Source organism: Aulostomus chinensis, chromosome 1, assembly GCF_037954235.1.
Source record: "Aulostomus chinensis isolate RoL2024-O1b breed Wild chromosome 1, RoL_Achi_v1.0, whole genome shotgun sequence".
NCBI lineage: Eukaryota > Metazoa > Chordata > Actinopteri > Syngnathiformes > Aulostomidae > Aulostomus > Aulostomus chinensis.
This window is the reverse complement of record NC_141320.1, coordinates 7,399,692-7,422,422: the sequence shown is the minus strand read 5'-3', so window position 1 is coordinate 7,422,422 and position 22,731 is coordinate 7,399,692. Positions and strand designations below refer to the sequence as shown.

General features: G+C 37.8%; 2 long non-coding RNA genes across 3 annotated transcripts in view; one reads left to right on the top strand and one right to left on the bottom strand.

Annotated features, from left to right (window-relative positions):
- The window catches only part of LOC147270199 (uncharacterized), a 31,567-nt gene that overhangs the window by 3,281 nt on the left and 5,555 nt on the right, over window positions 1–22,731 (bottom strand). For both annotated transcript variants that reach the window (XR_015115675.1, XR_015115674.1), the window contains exons 5-6: window positions 11,571–11,708; window positions 10,786–11,448 (exon numbers count right to left, since the gene is read on the bottom strand). This is a non-coding gene — a long non-coding RNA (uncharacterized LOC147270199). The remainder of the gene's footprint in view (window positions 1–10,785; window positions 11,449–11,570; window positions 11,709–22,731) is intronic.
- LOC147270200 (uncharacterized) lies at window positions 316–662 on the top strand. Its single transcript, XR_015115671.1, has 3 exons — window positions 316–376; window positions 449–516; window positions 605–662. It is a non-coding gene; the product is annotated as an uncharacterized LOC147270200 (long non-coding RNA).

Genomic DNA, 22,731 nt, shown 5'->3' with positions numbered 1-22,731 from the left:
TAATGAGCAACAGATGATGGAGGTTGACCTTCATGCAGGGTTGGATGACCTTCACCAGTTGGAGCTTCTCTGGTTGACCAACATGTGGAATCTCTGTCAATACTCCAGTGGTGGTTTAAGTGATGACAATATGGGTTAGTGCCTGGGAGTGTGTGTGTGTGTGTGTGTGTGTGTGTGTGTGTGTGTCAGTGTTGTGGCAGGATGGCGCTACACTCCCCACCATGAGGGGCAGTGTAGCAGACGATAGTGAGTGGTCACCTAGAAGTAGACCTGGTCCGACCCTTCTCCGTCCTTTCCACTTCCTCTCCCTCCTTTACGGAGCCGACAGCCGTGCGTGGTGGCGTCTCGCTGGTCAGCAGATTGGTTAAAAACAAAGGTATGCATGCTTGCTCTGTTCCATTATTCAGTGTCATGGGCCCCGTGTTTACTCTGGTTTTGCTCCGTCCAGCGGTGTGGTGTTACCGGGAGCTGGGCTGTCTCCCTTGGGCCGGTGTGTGCGTGGTGCGCTTTCTGTGGGTAAGACGCGTAGTTGTCTGCCTTTCATATCAAGCTGCCGATGGTCTGTGGTGTTCTGATTATCCTCTCCCGGCCATCGTTTGTGTAGTCTGGGCTGCTGGCTTCCTCCTCCTGCCTCGTCTGACGCCACGATTCTGCTCTCCGGTAGGAAATGTTTATTCTTAGCTTTTGTTATTCTGTAATGACCTTCATCCACATTTTAATTAGGTTAACTTGTTTATTTTGCAGTGTGCAGCCGTCAATTGCCGCTGTGAGCCTCGCTGTTGTTTTGGTTTTTCCTCTTCTTCTCTTCTTCATTCTGGATTCTTGCTGATTCGGCTCATAACAGCTCTGATCCCAGTAACGGCGGTTAAAGCCATGCACTACGGCCTTTATAAGAGCCTCAACGTGGGCCAAGAGAGGGCATCCCGACCCTCATCGGCGCTGAGCCATCCCCCTTGGAGACTGTTTTTTGATTAGAGGGGCAGGCATTTCCTTAATTACTTGAGTTTATTCCTTTTCTATTTGTTATTTCTTTCTTTGAATTATTATTGTTAGTTTTTGTGGGTTACATTTGATTTATTGTTTAGAACCCTTATTATTATTATTATTATTATTATTATTATTATTATTATTATTATATTATTATTATTGCCTTTTGCTCCCCATTTTGATCATTTGGATTTAAAATAGTTTCTGTTGGGTTATTTGTGGTAGTGATATTTAGTTCGTGTGTGAGGGTTGCCTTGATTTCATGTTTTTAATGGTGTTCTTTTCTTTTCTTTGACAGGTGTTGAGGGCCCAGAGCGGCAGCGGTCCCCCTGGTGGTGGTTCCTTATTCATGATTATTTTTTGGTTTGCTGTGTCACGGGTGCAGTGTAGTATTCTTTTTTGGATTCCTCCCCTTTTCGTTACCGCTGTCGTGGTAAGCCCCAGCCCTGTCCCCTTTTCCTTTCGGTAATTCCTCTTGCACTTCATTTCATTGATATTCATTTAGTCTGTTGCTCATTTTAAACTATTTTTCTAATAAAAGTATTTTTATAATTGGAAATCACTGTACTGTCCTGTTGTGTCTCTCGAACTGTGTGCCTTTGTTCAAATGGAAGCCTGGTCATTTTGAAATTTTGTTTATATCCTGGGGTGAAAGCCCCCAGGTGGCGTTGTTGGCAACTGTTCCCCACTGCTCGCCTTGCCACACTACGAACCTCAAAATAATGCGACAGTGATGTCAGAAGAATTGCAAATGAACTCAAAATGATGCTAACAGTAATGTAGTGATAGTTGCGAATAAACTCAGTGATGCTTACAGTAATGGAGTAACCGTTTCGAACAACCTCAAAGTGATGCTGACAGTCATGTAGTGAGAGTTGCTACGAACCTCAAAATAATGCAACAGTAATGTAGTAAGAGTTGCTACAAAACTCAGATTAATGTGATAGTGATGTCAGAAGAATTGCTAATGAACTCAAGATGATGCTAACAGTAATGTAGTGATAGTTGCTAATAAACTCAGTGATGCTTACAGTAATGGAGTAAGAGTTTCGAACTACCTCAAAGTGATGCTGACAGTCATGTAGTAAGAGTTGCTACGAACCTCAAAATAATGCTACAGTGATGTCGGAAGAATTGCTAAAGATCTCAAAATGATGCGACAGTGATTTAGTAAGAATTGCTAATGAACTCAAAATGATGCTAAAAGTAATGGAGTGAACGTTTCGAATAACCTCAAAGTGATGCTGACAGTAATGGAGTAAGAGTTGCTACGAACCTCCAAATAATGCGACAGTGATGTCAGAAGAATTGCTAATGATCTCAAAATGATGCTACAGTGATTTAGTAAGAATTGCTAATGAACTCAAAATGATGCTAACATTAATGGAGTGAAAGTTTCGAATAACCTCAAAGTGATGCTGACAGTAATGTAGTAAGAGTTAATACGAACCTCAAAATATTGCGAAAGTGATGTCGGAAGAAAAGCTTATGATCTAAAAATGATGCGACACTGATGTAGTAAGAATTGCTAATGAACTCAAACGGGTGCTAACAGTAATGGAGTGAAAGTTTCGAATAACCTCAAAGTGATGCTGACAGTCATGTGGTTTGAGTTGCGAGTAAATAAAAAATGATGCTGACAGTGATGTAGTAAGAGTTGCAACGAACCTCAAAATAATGCGACAGTAATGTAGTAAAAGTTGCTACGAACCTCAAAATAATGCGACAGTGATGTCGGAAGGATTGCTAAAGATCTCAAAATGATGCGACAGTGATTTAGTAAGAACTGCTAATGAACTCAAAATGATGCTAACAGTAATGGAGTGAACGTTTCGAATAACCTCAAAGTGATGCTGACAGTAATGGAGTAAGAGTTGCTACGAACCTCCAAATAATGCGACAGTGATGTCAGAAGAATTGCTAATGATCTCAAAATGATGCTACAGTGATTTAGTAAGAATTGCTAATGAACTCAAAATGATGCTAACATTAATGGAGTGAAAGTTTCGAATAACCTCAAAGTGATGCTGACAGTAATGTAGTAAGAGTTAATACGAACCTCAAAATATTGCGAAAGTGATGTCGGAAGAAAAGCTTATGATCTAAAAATGATGCGACACTGATGTAGTAAGAATTGCTAATGAACTCAAACGGGTGCTAACAGTAATGGAGTGAAAGTTTCGAATAACCTCAAAGTGATGCTGACAGTCATGTGGTTTGAGTTGCGAGTAAATAAAAAATGATGCTGACAGTGATGTAGTAAGAGTTGCAACGAACCTCAAAATAATGCGACAGTAATGTAGTAAAAGTTGCTACGAACCTCAAAATAATGCGACAGTGATGTCGGAAGGATTGCTCAAGATCTCAAAATGATGCGACAGTGATTTAGTAAGAACTGCTAATGAACTCAAAATGATGCTAAAAGTAATGGAGTGAACGTTTCGAAACACCTCAAAGTGATGCTGACTGTCATGTAGTAAGAGTTAATACGAACCTCAAAATAATGCTACAGTGATGTCGGAAGAATTGCTAAAGATCTCAAAATGATGCGACAGTGATTTAGTAAGAATTGCTAATGAACTCAAAATGATGCTAACAGTAATGGAGTGAACGTTTCGAATAACCTCAAAGTGATGCTGACAGTAATGTAGTAAGAGTGAATAGGAACCTCAAAATATTGCGAAAGTGATGTCGGAAGAATTGCTAATGATCTAAAAATGATGCGACACTGATGTAGTAAGAATTGCTAATGAACTCAAACGGGTGCTAACAGTAATGGAGTGAAAGTTTCGAATAACCTCAAAGTGATGCTGACAGTCATGTGGTTTGAGTTGCGAGTAAATAAAAAATGATGCTGACAGTGATGTAGCAAGAGTTGCAACGAACCTCAAAATAATGCGACAGAAATGTAGTAAAAGTTGCTACGAACCTCAAAATAATGCGACAGTGATGTCGGAAGGATTGCAAAAGATCTCAAAATGATGCGACAGTGATTTAGTAAGAACTGCTAATGAACTCAAAATGATGCTAAAAGTAATGGAGTGAATGTTTCGAAACACCTCAAAGTGATGCTGACTGTCATGTAGTAAGAGTTAATACGAACCTCAAAATATTGCGACAGTGATGTCAGAAGAATTGCTAATGATCTCAAAATGATGCGACCGTGATGTCGTAAGAATTGCTAATGAACTCAAGATTATGCTAACAGTAATGTAGTGATAGTTGCTAATAAACTCAGTGATGCTTACAGTAATGTAGTAAGAGTTTCAAACAACCTCAAAGTGATGCTGACAGTCATGTAGTAAGTGTTTCGAACAACTTCAAAGTGATGCTGACAGTCATGTAGTAAGAGTTGCTTATGAACTCAATTTAATGCTACTGTGATGTCGTAAGAATTGCTAATGAACTCAAAATGATGCCAACAGTAATGGAGTCAAAGTTTCGAATAACCTCAAAGTGATGCTGACAGTCATGTAGTAAGAGTTGCTACGAACCTCAAAATATTGCGACAGTGATGTCGGAAGAATTGCTAATGATCTCAAAATGAAGCGACAGTGATGTAGTAAAATTTGCTACGAACCTCAAAATATTGCGACAGTGATGTCGGAAGGATTGCTAAAGATCTCAAAATGATGTGACAGTGATTTAGTAAGAACTGCTAATGAACTCAAAATGATGCCAACAAGAATGTAGTGAAAGTTTTGAATAACCTCAAAGTGATGCTGACAGTCATGTAGTAAGAGTTAATACGAACCTCAAAATATTGCGACAGTGATGTCAGAAGAATTGCTAATGATCTCAAAATGATGCGACAGTGATGTCGTAAGAAATGCTAATGAACTCAAGATGATGCTAACAGTAATGTAGTGATAGTTGCTAATAAACTCAGTGATGCTTACAGTAATGTAGTAAGAGTTTCAAACAACCTCAAAGTGATGCTGACAGTCATGTAGTAAGTGTTTCAAACAACTTCAAAGTGATGCTGACAGTAATGTAGTAAGAGTTGCTACGAACCTCAAAATAATGCGACAGTGATGTCAGAAGAATTGCTAATGATCTCAAAATGATGCTACAGTGATTTAGTAAGAATTGCTAATGAACTCAAAAGGGTGCGAACAGCAATGGAGTGAAAGTTTCAAATAACCTCAAAGTGATGCTGACAGTCATGTGGTTTGAGTTGCGAGTAAATAAAAAATTATGCTGACAGTGATGTAGTAAGAGTTGCTACGAACCTAAAAAATAATGCGACAGTGATGTCAGAAGAATTGCTAAAGATCTCAAAATGATGCGACAGTGATTTAGTAAGAATTGCTCATGAACTCAAAATGATGCTAACATTAATGGAGTGAAAGTTGCTAATAAAGTCAAAGTGATGCTGACAGTAATGTAGTAAGAGTTGCTACGAACCTTTAAAGAATGCAACAGTAATGTAGTAAGAGTTGCTACGAACATCAAAATAATGCAACAGTGATGTCAGAAGAATTGCTAATGATCTCAAAATGATGTGACAGTGATGTAGTAAGAATTGCTTATGAACTCAAAATGATGCTAACAGTAATGGAGTGAAAGTTTCGAATAACCTCAAAGTGATGCTGACGGTCATGTAGTAAGAGTTGCTACGAACCTCAAAATAATGCGACAGTAATGTAGAAAAAGTTGCTACGAACCTCAAAATATTGCGACAGTGATGTCAGATGAATTGTTAAAGATCTCAAAATGATGCTACAGTGATTTAGTAAGAATTGCTAATGAACTCAAAATGATGCTAACAGTCATGGAGAGAACGTTTCGAACAACCTCAAAGTGATGCTGACAGTAATGTAGTAAGAGTTGCTACGAACCTCAAAAAAATGCGACAGTGATGTCAGAAGAATTGCTAATGATCTCAAAATGATGCTACAGTGATTTAGTAAGAATTGCTAATGAACTCAAAATGATGCTAACAGTAATGTAGTAAAAGTTGCTACTAAACTCAAAATGATGCTGACGGTAATGTAGTAAGAGTTGCTACGAACCTTTAAATAATGCAACAGTAATGTAAGAGTTGCTACGAACATCAAAATAATGCGACAGTGATGTCAGAAGAATTGCTAATGATCTCAAAATGATGCGACAGTGATGTAGTAAGAATTGCTTATGAACTCAAAATGATGCTAGCAGTAATGGAGTGAAAGTTTCGAATAACCTCAAAGTGATGCTGACGGTCATGTAGTAAGAGTTGCTACGAACCTCAAAATAATGCGACAGTGATGTAAGAAGAATTGCTAATGATCTCAAAATGATGTGACAGTGATTTAATAAGAATTGCGAATGAACTCAAAATGATGCTAACAGTAATGGAGTGAAAGTTTCTAATAACCTCAAAGTGATGCTGACAGTCATGTAGTAAGTGTTGCAACGAACTTCAAAATAATGCGACAGTAATGTAGTAAAAGTTGCTACGAACCTCAAAATAATGCGACAGTGATGTCGGAAGGATTGCAAAAGATCTCAAAATGATGCGACAGTGATTTAGTAAGAACTGCTAATGAACTCAAAATGATGCTAAAAGTAATGGAGTGAACGTTTCGAAACACCTCAAAGTGATGCTGACTGTCATGTAGTAAGAGTTAATACGAACCTCAAAATATTGCGACAGTGATGTCAGAAGAATTGCTAATGATCTCAAAATGATGCGACAGTGATGTCGTAAGAATTGCTAATGAACTCAAGATGATGCTAACAGTAATGTAGTGATAGTTGCTAATAAACTCAGTGATGCTTACAGTAATGTAGTAAGAGTTTCAAACAACCTCAAAGTGATGCTGACAGTCATGTAGTAAGTGTTTCGAACAACTTCAAAGTGATGCTGACAGTCATGTAGTAAGAGTTGCTAATGAACTCAATTTAATGCTACTGTGATGTCGTAAGAATTGCTAATGAACTCAAAATGATGCCAACAGTAATGGAATCAAAGTTTCGAATAACCTCAAAGTGATGCTGACAGTCATGTAGTAAGAGTTGCTACGAACCTCAAAATATTGCGACAGTGATGTCGGAAGAATTGCAAATGATCTCAAAATGATGCGACAGTGATGTAGTAAAATTTGCTACGAACCTCAAAATATTGCGACAGTGATGTCGGAAGGATTGCTCAAGATCTCAAAATGATGTGACAGTGATTTAGTAAGAACTGCTAATGAACTCAAAATGATGCCAACAAGAATGTAGTGAAAGTTTTGAATAACCTCAAAGTGATGCTGACAGTCATGTAGTAAGAGTTAATACGAACCTCAAAATATTGCGACAGTGATGTCAGAAGAATTGCTAATGATCTCAAAATGATGCGACAGTGATGTCGTAAGAAATGCTAATGAACTCAAGATGATGCTAACAGTAATGTAGTGATAGTTGCTAATAAACTCAGTGATGCTTACAGTAATGTAGTAAGAGTTTCAAACAACCTCAAAGTGATGCTGACAGTCATGTAGTAAGAGTTGCTACGAACCTCAAAATAATGCGACAGTGATGTCAGAAGAATTGCTAATGATCTCAAAATGATGCTACAGTGATTTAGTAAGAATTGCTAATGAACTCAAAAGGGTGCGAACAGCAATGGAGTGAAAGTTTCAAATAACCTCAAAGTGATGCTGACAGTCATGTGGTTTGAGTTGCGAGTAAATAAAAAATTATGCTGACAGTGATGTAGTAAGAGTTGCTACGAACCTAAAAAATAATGCGACAGTGATGTCAGAAGAATTGCTAAAGATCTCAAAATGATGCGACAGTGATGTCGGAAGAATTGCTCATGAACTCAAAATGATGCTAACATTAATGGAGTGAAAGTTGCTAATAAAGTCAAAGTGATGCTGACAGTAATGTAGAAAGAGTTGCTACGAACCTTTAAAGAATGCAACAGTAATGTAGTAAGAGTTGCTACGAACATCAAAATAATGCAACAGTGATGTCAGAAGAATTGCTAATGATCTCAAAATGATGTGACAGTGATGTAGTAAGAATTGCTTATGAACTCAAAATGATGCTAACAGTAATGGAGTGAAAGTTTCGAATAACCTCAAAGTGATGCTGACGGTCATGTCGTAAGAGTTGCTACGAACCTCAAAATAATGCGACAGTAATGTAGAAAAAGTTGCTACGAACCTCAAAATATTGCGACAGTGATGTCAGATGAATTGTTAAAGATCTCAAAATGATGCTACAGTGATTTAGTAAGAATTGCTAATGAACTCAAAATGATGCTAACAGTAATGGAGAGAACGTTTCGAACAACCTCAAAGTGATGCTGACAGTAATGTAGTAAGAGTTGCTACGAACCTCAAAAAAATGCGACAGTGATGTCAGAAGAATTGCTAATGATCTCAAAATGATGCTACAGTGATTTAGTAAGAATTGCTAATGAACTCAAAATGATGCTAACAGTAATGTAGTAAAAGTTGCTAATAAACTCAAAATGATGCTGACGGTAATGTAGTAAGAGTTGCTACGAACCTTTAAATAATGCAACAGTAATGTAAGAGTTGCTACGAACATCAAAATAATGCGACAGTGATGTCAGAAGAATTGCTAATGATCTCAAAATGATGCGACAGTGATGTAGAAAGAGTTGCTACGAACCTTTAAATAATGCAACAGTAATGTAATAAGAGTTCCTACAAACATCAAAATAATGCGACACTGATGTCAAAAGAATTGCTAATGATCTCAAAATGATGCGACAGTGATGTAGTAAGAATTGCTTATGAACTCAAAATGATGCTAGCAGTAATGGAGTGAAAGTTTCGAATAACCTCAAAGTGATGCTGACGGTCATGTAGTAAGAGTTGCTACGAACCTCAAAATAATGCGACAGTGATGTAAGAAGAATTGCTAATGATCTCAAAATGATGTGACAGTGATTTAGTAAGAATTGCTAATGAACTCAAAATGATGCTAACAGTAATGGAGTGAAAGTTTCTAATAACCTCAAAGTGATGCTGACAGTCATGTAGTAAATGTTGCAACGAACCTCAAAATAATGCGACAGTAATGTAGTAAAAGTTGCTACGAACCTCAAAATAATGCGACAGTGATGTCGGAAGGATTGCAAAAGATCTCAAAATGATGCGACAGTGATTTAGTAAGAACTGCTAATGAACTCAAAATGATGCTAAAAGTAATGGAGTGAACATTTCGAAACACCTCAAAGTGATGCTGACTGTCATGTAGTAAGAGTTAATACGAACCTCAAAATATTGCGACAGTGATGTCAGAAGAATTGCTAATGATCTCAAAATGATGCGACAGTGATGTCGTAAGAATTGCTAATGAACTCAAGATGATGCTAACAGTAATATGGTGATAGTTGCTAATAAACTCAGTGATGCTTACAGTAATGTAGTAAGAGTTTCAAACAACCTCAAAGTGATGCTGACAGTCATGTAGTAAGTGTTTCGAACAACTTCAAAGTGATGCTGACAGTCATGTAGTAAGAGTTGCTAATGAACTCAATTTAATGCTACTGTGATGTCGTAAAAATTGCTAATGAACTCAAAATGATGCCAACAGTAATGGAGTCAAAGTTTCGAATAACCTCAAAGTGATGCTGACAGTCATACTAAGTGTTGCTACGAACCTCAAAATAATGCGACAGTAATGTAGTAAAAGATGCTAATAACCTCAAAATATTTCGACAGTGATGTCGTAAGAATTGCTCTTGAACTCAAAATGATGCTAACAGTAACGTAGTGATAGTTGCTAATAAACTCAGTGATGCTTACGGTAATGTAGTAAGTGTTTCGAACAACCTCAAAGTGATGCTGACAGTCATGTAGTCAGAGTTGCTACGAACCTCAATATAATGCGACAGTAATGTAGTAAAAGTTGCTACGAACCTCAAAATATTGCAACAGTGATGTCGGAAGAATTGCTAATGAACTCAAAATGATGCTAACAGTAATGTAGTGATAGTTGCTAATTAACTCAGTGATGCTTACAGTAATGTAGTAAGTGTTTAGAAGAACCTCAAAGTGATGCTGACAGTCATGTTGTAACAGTTGCTTCAAACCTCAAAATGATGCCAACAGTAACGTAGTGATTGTTGCTAATAAACTCAAAATGATGCTTACAGTAATGTAGTAAGTGTTTCGAACAACCTCAAAGTGATTCCGAAAGTCATGTAGTAAGGGTTGCTACGGACCTTAAAAAATGCAACAGTAAAGTAGTAAGAGTTGCTTCGAACCTCAAAATAATTGCGACAGTGATGTCAGAATAATTGGTAATGATCTCAAACTGATGGGACAGTGATGTCGTAAGAATTGCTAATGAACTCAAAATGATGCTAACAGTAATAGAATGAAAGTTTCGAATTACCTCAAAGTGATGCTGACAGTCATGTAGTAAGTGTTGCTACGAACCTCAAAATAATGCGACAGTAATGTAGTAAAAGTTGCGACGAACCTCAAAATATTGCGACAGTGATGTCGGAAGAATTGCTAATGAACTCAAAATGATGCTAACAGTAATGTAGTGATAGTTGCTAATCAACTCAGTGATGCTTACAATAATGTAGTAAGTGTTTCGAACAACCTCAAAGTGATGCTGACAGTCATGTAGTAAGAGTTGCTACTGACCTCAAAATAATGCTACAGTGATGTCGTAAGAGCTGCTAATAACCTCAAAATGATGCTAACAGTAATGTAGTAAGAGTTGAAACTAGAACAACAAAATGTCCTCTGATGGTTGGACAGGTTGGTTTGGTCCGTCCTCTCACTCATCATTAAAAGCCCTTATTACTCATCATTCATCCAATCTGACACTCACGTCTGCAGTGGGGAATTCCCGGCAGCCCGCGGCCCACATGGAAAAGTCTCGGCCAATCACGTGGGGCCTGCAGCGGCACCGACCACCAAATGACTCGCAGGTGTCACTCTCAGCTCCAACCTCATGGCAGGCACAAGGCAGGGCGCCGTTGTTGAAGAGAGCCCAAGAGACACAGCTGAGCTGAGACAGAATGGAGACGAAGGACAGGAGGGACGACAGAGAAAAAGGAAACGTTAGCGAGACATTTTAGGAAAATTAGTTTAGTGGGGAAAAGGTTCTTCGCCAAACTTGCTCAATGGAAGGACAACAAAAAACAAAGATCTTAAAAAGAAAATTTGCACAAAATGAAACCCTGCAAGAGAAAGTAAATCAAGAACTAAATATTCTTGAGGCTCAGGTCTTTAGTTCCAATGCTTGTAAATGACATCTGAATGCATTCACAACCCAAATCTGAGCAGACAGAAGCGTCCCAGTCAGGCCCAGTTTAGTTCCTCTAGAACATTCAGGGATACAGAACATGGACCAACTCAGGCTTGGAGACACCGACTTGACATGAAAGCTGTTGAGGCCACAGTTGCTGATGAAGTGGTCAGATTTCTCCAGTGGTTCTTGGTTCAGGGAGCTGGAGCTGGAGCTGCTCTCAGGCACCACCAGGACGTAATCCTGGAGAGACAGAAGGAAGAAGTCCAGGCCTGACAGAGGAGAAGGAGGCACAGAGTAGAAACAGCAGATACGTGTGGGGAAAGGGAGAGGGTATCAGTCCAGCAGAGGAGCAGGAAACCTACCACCACCGGGCTCTGCCTGCAGGAACCTGCAGGTGAGGAGGACCTGGTGGTCCGGCACATCCAGAATGATCTGGTTTTCAGACACCTGCACGTTTCGGCAGCCGTAAGCGTGGGGACAGAAGGAGGCGTTGGCGTGGCCTGAAAGACACAAACAACCATCTCCGTTTGAATGTTTCTCAAACAGCCGGAGCAGGAAAGCTAAGATGAATCAAAGATCCTCCACCCTGCCAGATCCGACCCTGGTAATGTAGACCTGCACAGGGTGGGTGGGGTGGAGCGGCTGGTGGTGGTGGAGGATGAAGACGTATCTGCCCAAAGCCTGGACACGGTGGAGTCCACCGCAGCCTTCTGAGTAGAAGGATGAGAGCGATGTTCAATGGTACATGTTTTCTTTCCTGAACAGCCGATGTTTCCAATCACGAATCTCAGTCATGAGATTTGAACATCATGGAGGAGTTCAAAAGTGTCAAACTGGGCCGGTCTCCATTTTATGAGTCCGGAGACCGAGGATAAAACTCCAAGTCCCTGGTTCAGATTTGACTCGTCTGAATCCAAACACAGCAGCGTTCTTCCACCAGGCCAGATGAGTTGATCATGATAACAAGATATCTTCATGCTACCACAACACACAAACTCATCACCAAAAAAGACTTCATGGTGGAACAACAAATCTCCTCCCAATGGGAAAAACATTGAGTTGAACAATTAACTTTTCCATGATGACATGGAGAGCTTGGCAGCAGCAGCAGACTTCCATTGGGGGCTGATATGCCAGCTCCACTTAGCCTTCTTTGGAATGGTTTCATCTGGACATCACTGTCGCATTATTTTGAGGTTCGTAGCAACTCTTACTACATGACTGTCAGCATCACTTTGAGGTTGTTCGAAACACTTACTACATTACTGTAAGCATCACTGAGTTTCTTTGCAACTATCACTACATTACTTTTAGCATCATTTTGAGTTTATGAGCAATTTTCACGACATCACTGTAGCATTAAATTGAGTTCATGAGCAATTCTTACTAAATGAATGTCAGCATCACTTTGAGGTTGTTCGAAACTCTTACTACATTACTGTAAGCATCACTGAGTTTCTTAGCAACTATCACTACATTACTTTTAGCATCATCTTGAGTTCATTAGCAATTCTTCCGACATCACTGTCGCAATATTTTGAGGTTCGTAGCAACTTTTAATACATTACTGTCGCATTATTTTGAGGTTCGTAGCAATACTTACTACATGACTGTCAGCATCACTTTGAGGTTATTCGAAAGTTTCACTCCATTACTGTTAGCATCATCTTGAGTTCATTAGCAATTCTTCCGACATCACTCTCGCAATATTTTGAGGTTCGTAGCAACTTTTACTACATTACTGTCGCATTATTTTGAGGTTCGTAGCAACTCTTACTACATGACTGTCAGCATCACTTTGAGGTTGTTCGAAACACTTACTACATCACTGTCAGCATCACTGAGTTGATTAGCAACGATCACTACATTACTGTTAGCATCATTTTGAGGTTAGAAGCAACTGTTACTACGACTGACAGCAACACTTTTAGGTTGTTCGAAACACTTAATACATTACTGTAAGCATTACTGAGTTAATTCCCAACTATCACTACCTTACTGTTAGCATCATTTTGAGTTCATTAGCAATTCTTCCGACATCACTGTCGCAATATTTTGAGGTTCGTAGCAACACTTACTACATGACTGTCAGCATCACTTTGAGGTTATCCGAAACTTTCACTCCATTACTGTTAGCATCATTTTGAGTTCATTAGCAATTCTTACTACATCACTGTCGCATCATTTTGAGTTCATTAGCAATTCTTACTAAATCACTGTCGAATCATTTTGAGATCATTAGCAATTCTTCTGACATCACTGTCACATTATTTTGAGGTCCGTAGCAACTCTTACTACATTATTGTTGCATTATTTTAAGGTTTGTAGCAACTCTTACTACATTACTGTCAGCATCACTTTGATTTTATTAGCAAGTATCACTAAATTACTGTAAGCATCAGTGAGTTTCTTAGCAACTATCATTACAATACTGTAAGCATCACTGAGTTGATTAGCAACTATCACTACATTCCTGTTAGCATCATTTTGAGTTCATTAGCAATTCTTCCGACATCACTGTCGCAATATTTTGAGGTTCGTAGCAACTCTTACTACATTATTGTTGCATTATTTTAAGGTTCCTAGCAACTCTTACTACATGACTTTCAGCATCACTTTGAGTTTATTAGCAACTATCACTACATTACTGTTAGCATCATTTTGAGTTTATGAGCAATTCTCACGACATCACTGTAGCATTAAATTGAGTTCATTACCAACTCTTACTAAATGACTGCCAGCATCACTTTGAGGTTGTTCGAAACTCTTACTACATTACTGTAAGCATCACTGAGTTTCTTCGCAACTATCACTACATTACTTTTAGCATCATTTTGAGTTTATGAGCAATTTTCACGACATCACTGTAGCATTAAATTGAGTTCATTAGCAATTCTTACTAAATGAATGTCAGCATCACTTTGAGGTTGTTCGAAACTCTTACTACATTACTGTAAGCATCACTGAGTTTCTTAGCAACTATCACTGCATTACTTTTAGCATCATCTTGAGTTCATTAGCAATTCTTCCGACATCACTGTCGCAATATTTTGAGGTTCGTAGCAACTTTTACTACATTACTGTCGCATTATTTTGAGGTTCGTAGCAATACTTTCTACATTACTGTCAGCATCACTTTGAGGTTATTCGAAACTTTCACTCCATAACTGTTAGCATCATTTTGAGTTCATTAGCAATTCTTACTACATCACTGTCGCATCATTTTGAGATCATTAGCAATTCTTCCGACATCACTGTCGCATTATTTTGAGGTTCGTAAAATCTCTTACTACATTACTGTCAGCATCACTTTGAGGTTATTCGAAACGTTCACTCCATTAATGTTAGCATCATTTTGAGTTCATTAGCAATTCTTACTACATCACTGTCGCATCATTTTGAGATCATTAGTAATTCTTCCGACATCACTGTCGCATTATTTTGAGGTTCGTAGCAACACTTACTACATGACTGTCAGCATCACTTTGAGGTTGTTCGAAACTCTTACTACATTACTGTAAGCATCACTGAGTTTATTAGCAACTATCACTACATTACTGTTCACATCATCTTGAGTTCATTAGCAATTCTTACGACATCACTGTCGCATCATTTTGAGATCATTAGCAATTCTTACGACATCACTGTCGCATTATTTTGAGGTTCGTAGCAACTCTTACTACATGACTGTCAGCATCACTTTGAGGTTATTCCAAACTTTCACTCCATTAATGTTAGCATCATTTTGACTTCATTAGCAATTCTTACTTAATCAATGTAGCATCATTTTGAGAACATTCGCAATTCTTCTGACATCACTGTCGCATTATTTTGAGGTTCGTAGCAACTCTTACTACATGACTGTCGGCATCACTTTGAGGTTGTTCGAAACACTTACTACATTACTGTCAGCATCACTTTGACTTTATTAGCAACTATCACTACATTACTGTTAGCATCATTTTGAGGTTCGTAGCAACTCTTACTACATGACTTTCAGCATCACTTTGAGGTTATTCGAAAGTTTCACTCCATTACTGTTAGCATCATCTTGAGTTCATTAGCAATTCTTCCGACATCACTGTCGCAATATTTTGAGGTTCGTAGCAACTTTTACTACATTACTGTCGCATTATTTTGAGGTTCGTAGCAACTCTTACTACATGACTGTCAGCATCACTTTGAGGTTGTTCGAAACTTTCACTCCATTACTGTTAGCATCATTTTGAGATCATTAGCAATTCTTCTGACATCACTGTCACATTATTTTGAGGTCCGTAGCAACTCTTACTACATTGTTGTTGCATTATTTTAAGGTTCGTAGCAACTCTTACTACATTACTGTCAGCATCACTTTGATTTTATTAGCAAGTATCACTAAATTACTGTAAGCATCAGTGAGTTTCTTAGCAACTATCATTACATTACTGTTAGCATCATCTTGAATTCATTAGCAATTCTTCCGACATCACTGTCGCAATATTTTGAGGTTCGACGCAACTTCTACTACATTACTGTCGCATTATTTTGAGGTTTGTAGATACACTTACGACATGACTGTCAGCATCACCTTGAGGTTGTTTGAAACACTTACTACATTACTGTAAGCATCACTTTGTTAATTCCCAACTATCACTACCTTACTGTTAGCATCATTTTGAGTTCATTAGCAATTCTTCCGACATCACTGTCGCAATATTTTGAGTTTCGCAGCAACTCTTACGACATGACTGTCAGCATCACTTTGAGGTTATTCGAAACTTTCACTCCATTACTGTTAGAATCATTTTGCGTTCATTAGCAATTCTTACTCCATCACTGTCGCATTTTTTTGAGATCTTTAGCAATTCTTCTGACATCACTGTCGCATTAATTTGAAGTTCGTAGTAACTCTTACTATATGACTGTCAGCATCACTTTGAGGTTGTTCGAAACACTTACTACATTACTGTAAGCATCACTGAGTTTATTAGCAACTATCACAACGTTACTGTTAGCATCATTTTGAGATCATTACCAATTCTTCTGACATCACTGTCGCATCATTTTGAGATTTTTAGCATTTCTTCTGACATCACTGTCGCATTATTTTGAGGTTCGTAGCAACTCTTACTACATGACTGTCGGCATCACTTTGAGGTTGTTCGAAACACTTACTACATTACTGTAAGCATCACTGAGTTTCTTAGCAACTATCACTACATTTCTGTTAGCATCATTTTGAGTTCATTAGCAATTCTTCCGACATCACTGTCGCAATATTTTGAGGTTCGTAACAACTCTTACTACATGACTGTCAACATCACTTTGAGGTTGTTCGAAACACTTACTACATTACTGTAAGCATCACTGAGTTGATCAGCAACTATCACTACATTACTGTTAGCATCAGTTTGAGTTTGTTCGAAACACTTACTACATTACTGTCAGCATCACTGAGTTTATTAGCATCTATCACTACGTTACTGTTAGCATCATTTTTAGATCATTACCAATTCTTCTGACATCACTGTCGCATCATTTTGAGATTTTTAGCAATTCTTCTGACATCACTGTCGCATTATTTTGAGGTTCGTAGCAACTCTTACTACATGACTGTCGGCATCACTTTGAGGTTGTTCGAAACACTTACGACATTACTGTAAGCATCACTGACTTGATAAATAACTATCACTACATTTCTGTTAGCATCATTTTGAGTTCATTAGCAATTCTTCCGACATCACTGCCGCAATATTTTGAGGTTCGTAGCAACTCTTACTACATTACTGTCAGCATCACTTTGAGGTTATTCGAAACTTTCACTCCATTACTGTTAGCATCATTTTGAGTTCATTAGCAATTCTTACTACATCAATGTTGCATCATTTTCAGATCATTAGCAGTTCTTCTGACATCACTGTCACATTATTTTGAGGTTCATAGCAACTCTTACTACATTATTGTTGCATTATTTTAAGGTTCGTAGCAACTCTTACTACATGACTTTCAGCATCACTTTGAGTTTATTAGCAAGTATCACTACATTACTGTGAGCATCATTTTGAGTTGTTGAGCAATTCTCACGACATCACTGTAGCATTAAATTGAGTTCATTAGCAACTCTTACTAAATGACTGTCAGCATCACTTTGAGGTTGTTCGAAACTCTTACTACATTACTGTAAGCATCACTGAGTTTCTTAGCAACTATCACTACATTACTGTTAGCATCATCTTGAGTTCATTAGCAATTCTTCCGACATCACCGTCGCAATATTTTGAGGTTCGTAGCAACTTTTACTCCATTACTGTTGCATTATTTTGAGGTTCGTAGCAACTCTTACTACATGACTGTCAGCATTACTTTGAGGTTATTCGAAACACTTACTACATTACTGTAAGCATCACTGAGTTGATTAGCAACTATCACTACATTACTGTTAGCATCATTTTGAGTTCATGAGCAATTCTTCCGACATCACTGTCGCATTATTTTGAGTTTCACAGCAACTCTTACTACATGACTGTCAGCATCACTTTGAGGTTGTTCGAAACACTTACTACATTACTGTAAGTATCACTGAGTTGATTAGCAACTATCACTACATTACTGTTAGCATCATTTTGAGTTCATTAGCAATTCTTCCGACATCACTGTCGCAATATTTTGAGTTTCGCAGCAACTCTTACTACATGACTGTCAGCATCACTTTGAGGTTATTCGAAACTTTCACTCCATTACTGTTAGCATCATTTTGAGTTCATTAGCAATTCTTACTACATCACTGTCGCATCATTTTCAGATCATTAGCAATTCTTCTGACATCACTGTCACATTATTTTGAGGTTCGTAGCAACTCTTACTACATTATTGTTGCATTATTTTAAGGTTCCTAGCAACTCTTACGACATTACTGTCAGCATCACTTTCAGTTTATTAGCAACTGTCACTACATTACTGTTAGCATCATTTTGAGTATTTGAGCAATTCTCACGACATCACTGTAGCATTGAATTGAGTTCATGAGCAACTCTTACTAAATGACTGTCAGCATCACTTTGAGGTTGTTCGAAACTCTTACTACATTACTGTAAGCATCACTGAGTTTCTGAGCAACTATCACGACATTACTGTTAGCATCTTCTTGAGTTCATTAGCAATTCTTCCGACATCACTGTTGCAATATTTTGAGGTTCGTAGGAACTTTTACTACATTTCTTTCGCATTATTTTGAGGTTTGTAGCAACACTTACTACATGACTGTCAGCATCACTTTGAGGTTATTCGAAAGTTTCACTCCATTACTGTTAGCATTATTTTGAGTTCATTAGCAATTCTTACATCACTGTCGCATCATTTTCAGATCATTAGCAATTCTTCCGACATCACTGTCGAATTATTTTGAGGTTCGTAGCAACTCTTAGTACATGACTGTCAGCATCACTCTGAGGTTATTCGAAACTTTCACTCCATTACTGTTGGCATCATTTTGAGATCATTAGCAATTCTTACTACATCACTGTCGCATCATTTTTAGATCATTAGCAATTCTTCTGACATCACGGTCACATTATTTTGAGGTTTGTAGCAACTCTTACTACATTACTGTCAGCATCACTTTGAGTTTATTAACAACTATCACTACATTACTGTTAGCATCATTTAGAGTTTATTAGTAATTCTTACGACATCACTGTAGCATTAAATTGAGTTCATTAGCAACTCTTACTAAATCACTGTCAGCATCACTGTGAGGTTGTTCGAAACTCTTACTACATTACTGTAAGCATCACTGAGTTGATTAGCAACTATCACTACATTTCTGTTAGCATCATTTTGAGTTCATGAGCAATTCTTCCGACATCACTGTCGCAATATTTTGAGGTTCGTAGCAACTCTGACTACATGACTGTCAACATCACTTTGAGGTTGTTCGAAACACTTACTACATTACTGTAAGCATCACTGAGTTGATCAGCAACTATCACTACATTACTGTTAGCATCAGTTTAAGTTTGTTCGAAACACTTACTACATTACTGTCAGCATCACTTTAACTTTATTAGCAACTATCATTACATTACTATTAGCATCATTTTGAGGTTAGTTGCAACTCTTGGTACATGACTGTCAGCATCACTTTGAGGTTATTCGAAACGTTCACTGCATTACTGTTAGCATCATTTTGAGTTCATTAGCAATACTTACTAAATCACTGTCGCATCATTTTGAGTTCATTAGCAATTCTTCCGACATCACTGTCGCAATATTTTGAGTTTCGCAGCAACTCTTACTACATGACTGTCAGCATCACTTTGAGGTTATTCGAAACTTTCACTCCATTACTGTTAGCATCATTTTGAGTTCATTAGCAATTCTTAATACATCACTGTCGCATCATTTTCAGATCATTAGCAATTCTTCTGACATCACTGTCACATTATTTTGAGGTTCGTAGCAACTCTTACTACATTATTGTTGCATTATTTTAAGGTTCCTAGCAACTCTTACGACATTACTGTCAGCATCACTTTCAGTTTATTAGCAACTGTCACTACATTACTGTTAGCATCATTTTGAGTTCATTAGCAATTCTTACTACATCACTGTCGCATCATTTTGAGATCTTTAGCAATTCTTCTGACATCACTGTCGCATTATTTTGAAGTTCGTAGCAACTCTTACTATATGACTGTCAGCATCACTTTGAGGTTATTCGAAACACTTACTACATTACTGTTAGCATCATTTTAAGTTCATTAGCAATTCTTCCGACATCACTGTCACAATATTTCGAGGTTCGTGGCAACTCTTACTACATTATTGTTGCATTATTTTAAGGTTCGTAGCAACTCTTACTACATGACTGTCAGCATCACTTTGAGGTTGTTCGAAACTCTTACTACATTACTGTCAGCATCACTGATTTTCTTCGCAACTATCACTACGTTACTGTTAGCATCATCTTGAGTTCATTCGCAATTCTTCCGAAATCACTGTCGCAATATTTTGAGGTTCGTAGCAACTTTTATTACATTACTGTCGCATTATTTTGAGGTTCGTAGCAACTCTTAGTACATGACTGTCAGCATCACTTTGAGATTGTTCGAAACACTTACTACATTACCGTTAGCATCATGTTGAGTTCATTTGCAATTCTTACGACATCACTGTCCCATCAGTTTGAGATCATTACCAATTCTTCTGACATCACTGTCGCATTATTTTGAGGTTCAAAGCAACTCTTACTCCATTACTGTAAGCATCACTGAGTTTATTAGCATCTATCACTACGTTACTGTTAGCATCATTTTGAGTTGTTGAGCAATTCTCACGACATCACTGCAGCATTAAATGTAATTCATTCGCAACTCTTACTAAATGACTTTCAGCATCATTTTTAGGTTGTTCGAAACTCTTACTACATTACTGTAAGCATCATTGAGTTTCTTAGCAACTATCACTACATTACTGTTCGCATCATTTTGAGTTCATTAGCAATTCTTACTAAATCACTGTCGCATCATTTTGAGATCTTTAGCAATTCTTCTGACATCACTGTCGCATTATTTTGAGGTTCGTAGCAACTCTTACTACATGACTGTCACCATCACTTTGAGGTTATTCGAAACACTTACTACATTACTGTTAGCATCATTTTAAGTTCATTAGCAATTCTTCCGACATCACTGTCACAATATTTCGAGGTTCGTAGCAACTTTTACTACATTACTGTCGCATTATATTGAGTTTCGTGGCAACTCTTACTACATTATTGTTGCATTATTTTAAGGTTCGTAGCAACTCTTACGACATGACTGTCAGCATCACTTTGAGGTTGTTCGAAACTCTTACTACATTACTGTCAGCATCACTGAGTTTCTTCGCAACTATCACTACATTACTGTTAGCATCATCTTGAGTTCATTCGCAATTCTTCCGACATCACTGTCGCAATATATTGAGGTTCGTAGCAACTTTTATTACATTACTGTCGCATTATTTTGAGGTTCGTAGCAACTCTTAGTACATGACTGTCAGCATCACTTTGAGGTTGTTCGAAACACTTACTACATTACTGTTAGCATCATGTTGAGTTCATTTGCAATTCTTACGACATCACTGTCGCAATATTTTGAGGTTCGTAGCAACTTTTACTCCATTACTGTTGCATTATTTTGAGGTTCGTAGCAACTCTTACTACATGACTGTCAGCATTACTTTGAGGTTATTCGAAACACTTACTACATTACTGTAAGCATCACTGAGTTGATTAGCAACTATCACTACATTACTGTTAGCATCATTTTGAGTTCATGAGCAATTCTTCCGACATCACTGTCGCATTATTTTGAGTTTCACAGCAACTCTTACTACATGACTGTCAGCATCACTTTGAGGTTGTTCGAAACACTTACTACATTACTGTAAGTATCACTGAGTTGATTAGCAACTATCACTACATTACTGTTAGCATCATTTTGAGTTCATTAGCAATTCTTCCGACATCACTGTCGCAATATTTTGAGTTTCGCAGCAACTCTTACTACATGACTGTCAGCATCACTTTGAGGTTATTCGAAACTTTCACTCCATTACTGTTAGCATCATTTTGAGTTCATTAGCAATTCTTACTACATCACTGTCGCATCATTTTCAGATCATTAGCAATTCTTCTGACATCACTGTCACATTATTTTGAGGTTCGTAGCAACTCTTACTACATTATTGTTGCATTATTTTAAGGTTCCTAGCAACTCTTACGACATTACTGTCAGCATCACTTTCAGTTTATTAGCAACTGTCACTACATTACTGTTAGCATCATTTTGAGTATTTGAGCAATTCTCACGACATCACTGTAGCATTGAATTGAGTTCATGAGCAACTCTTACTAAATGACTGTCAGCATCACTTTGAGGTTGTTCGAAACTCTTACTACATTACTGTAAGCATCACTGAGTTTCTGAGCAACTATCACGACATTACTGTTAGCATCTTCTTGAGTTCATTAGCAATTCTTCCGACATCACTGTTGCAATATTTTGAGGTTCGTAGGAACTTTACTACATTTCTTTCGCATTATTTTGAGGTTTGTAGCAACACTTACTACATGACTGTCAGCATCACTTTGAGGTTATTCGAAAGTTTCACTCCATTACTGTTAGCATTATTTTGAGTTCATTAGCAATTCTTACTACATCACTGTCGCATCATTTTCAGATCATTAGCAATTCTTCCGACATCACTGTCGAATTATTTTGAGGTTCGTAGCAACTCTTAGTACATGACTGTCAGCATCACTCTGAGGTTATTCGAAACGTTCACTCCATTACCGTTAGCATCATTTTGAGTTCATTAGCAATTCTTACTAAATCACTGTCGCATCATTTTGAGATCTTTAGCAATTCTTCTGACATCACTGTCACATTATTTTGAGGTTCGTAGCAACTCTTACTACATGACTGTCACCATCACTTTGAGGTTGTTCGAAACACTTACTACATTACTGTTAGCATCACAGAGTTTATTAGCAACTAT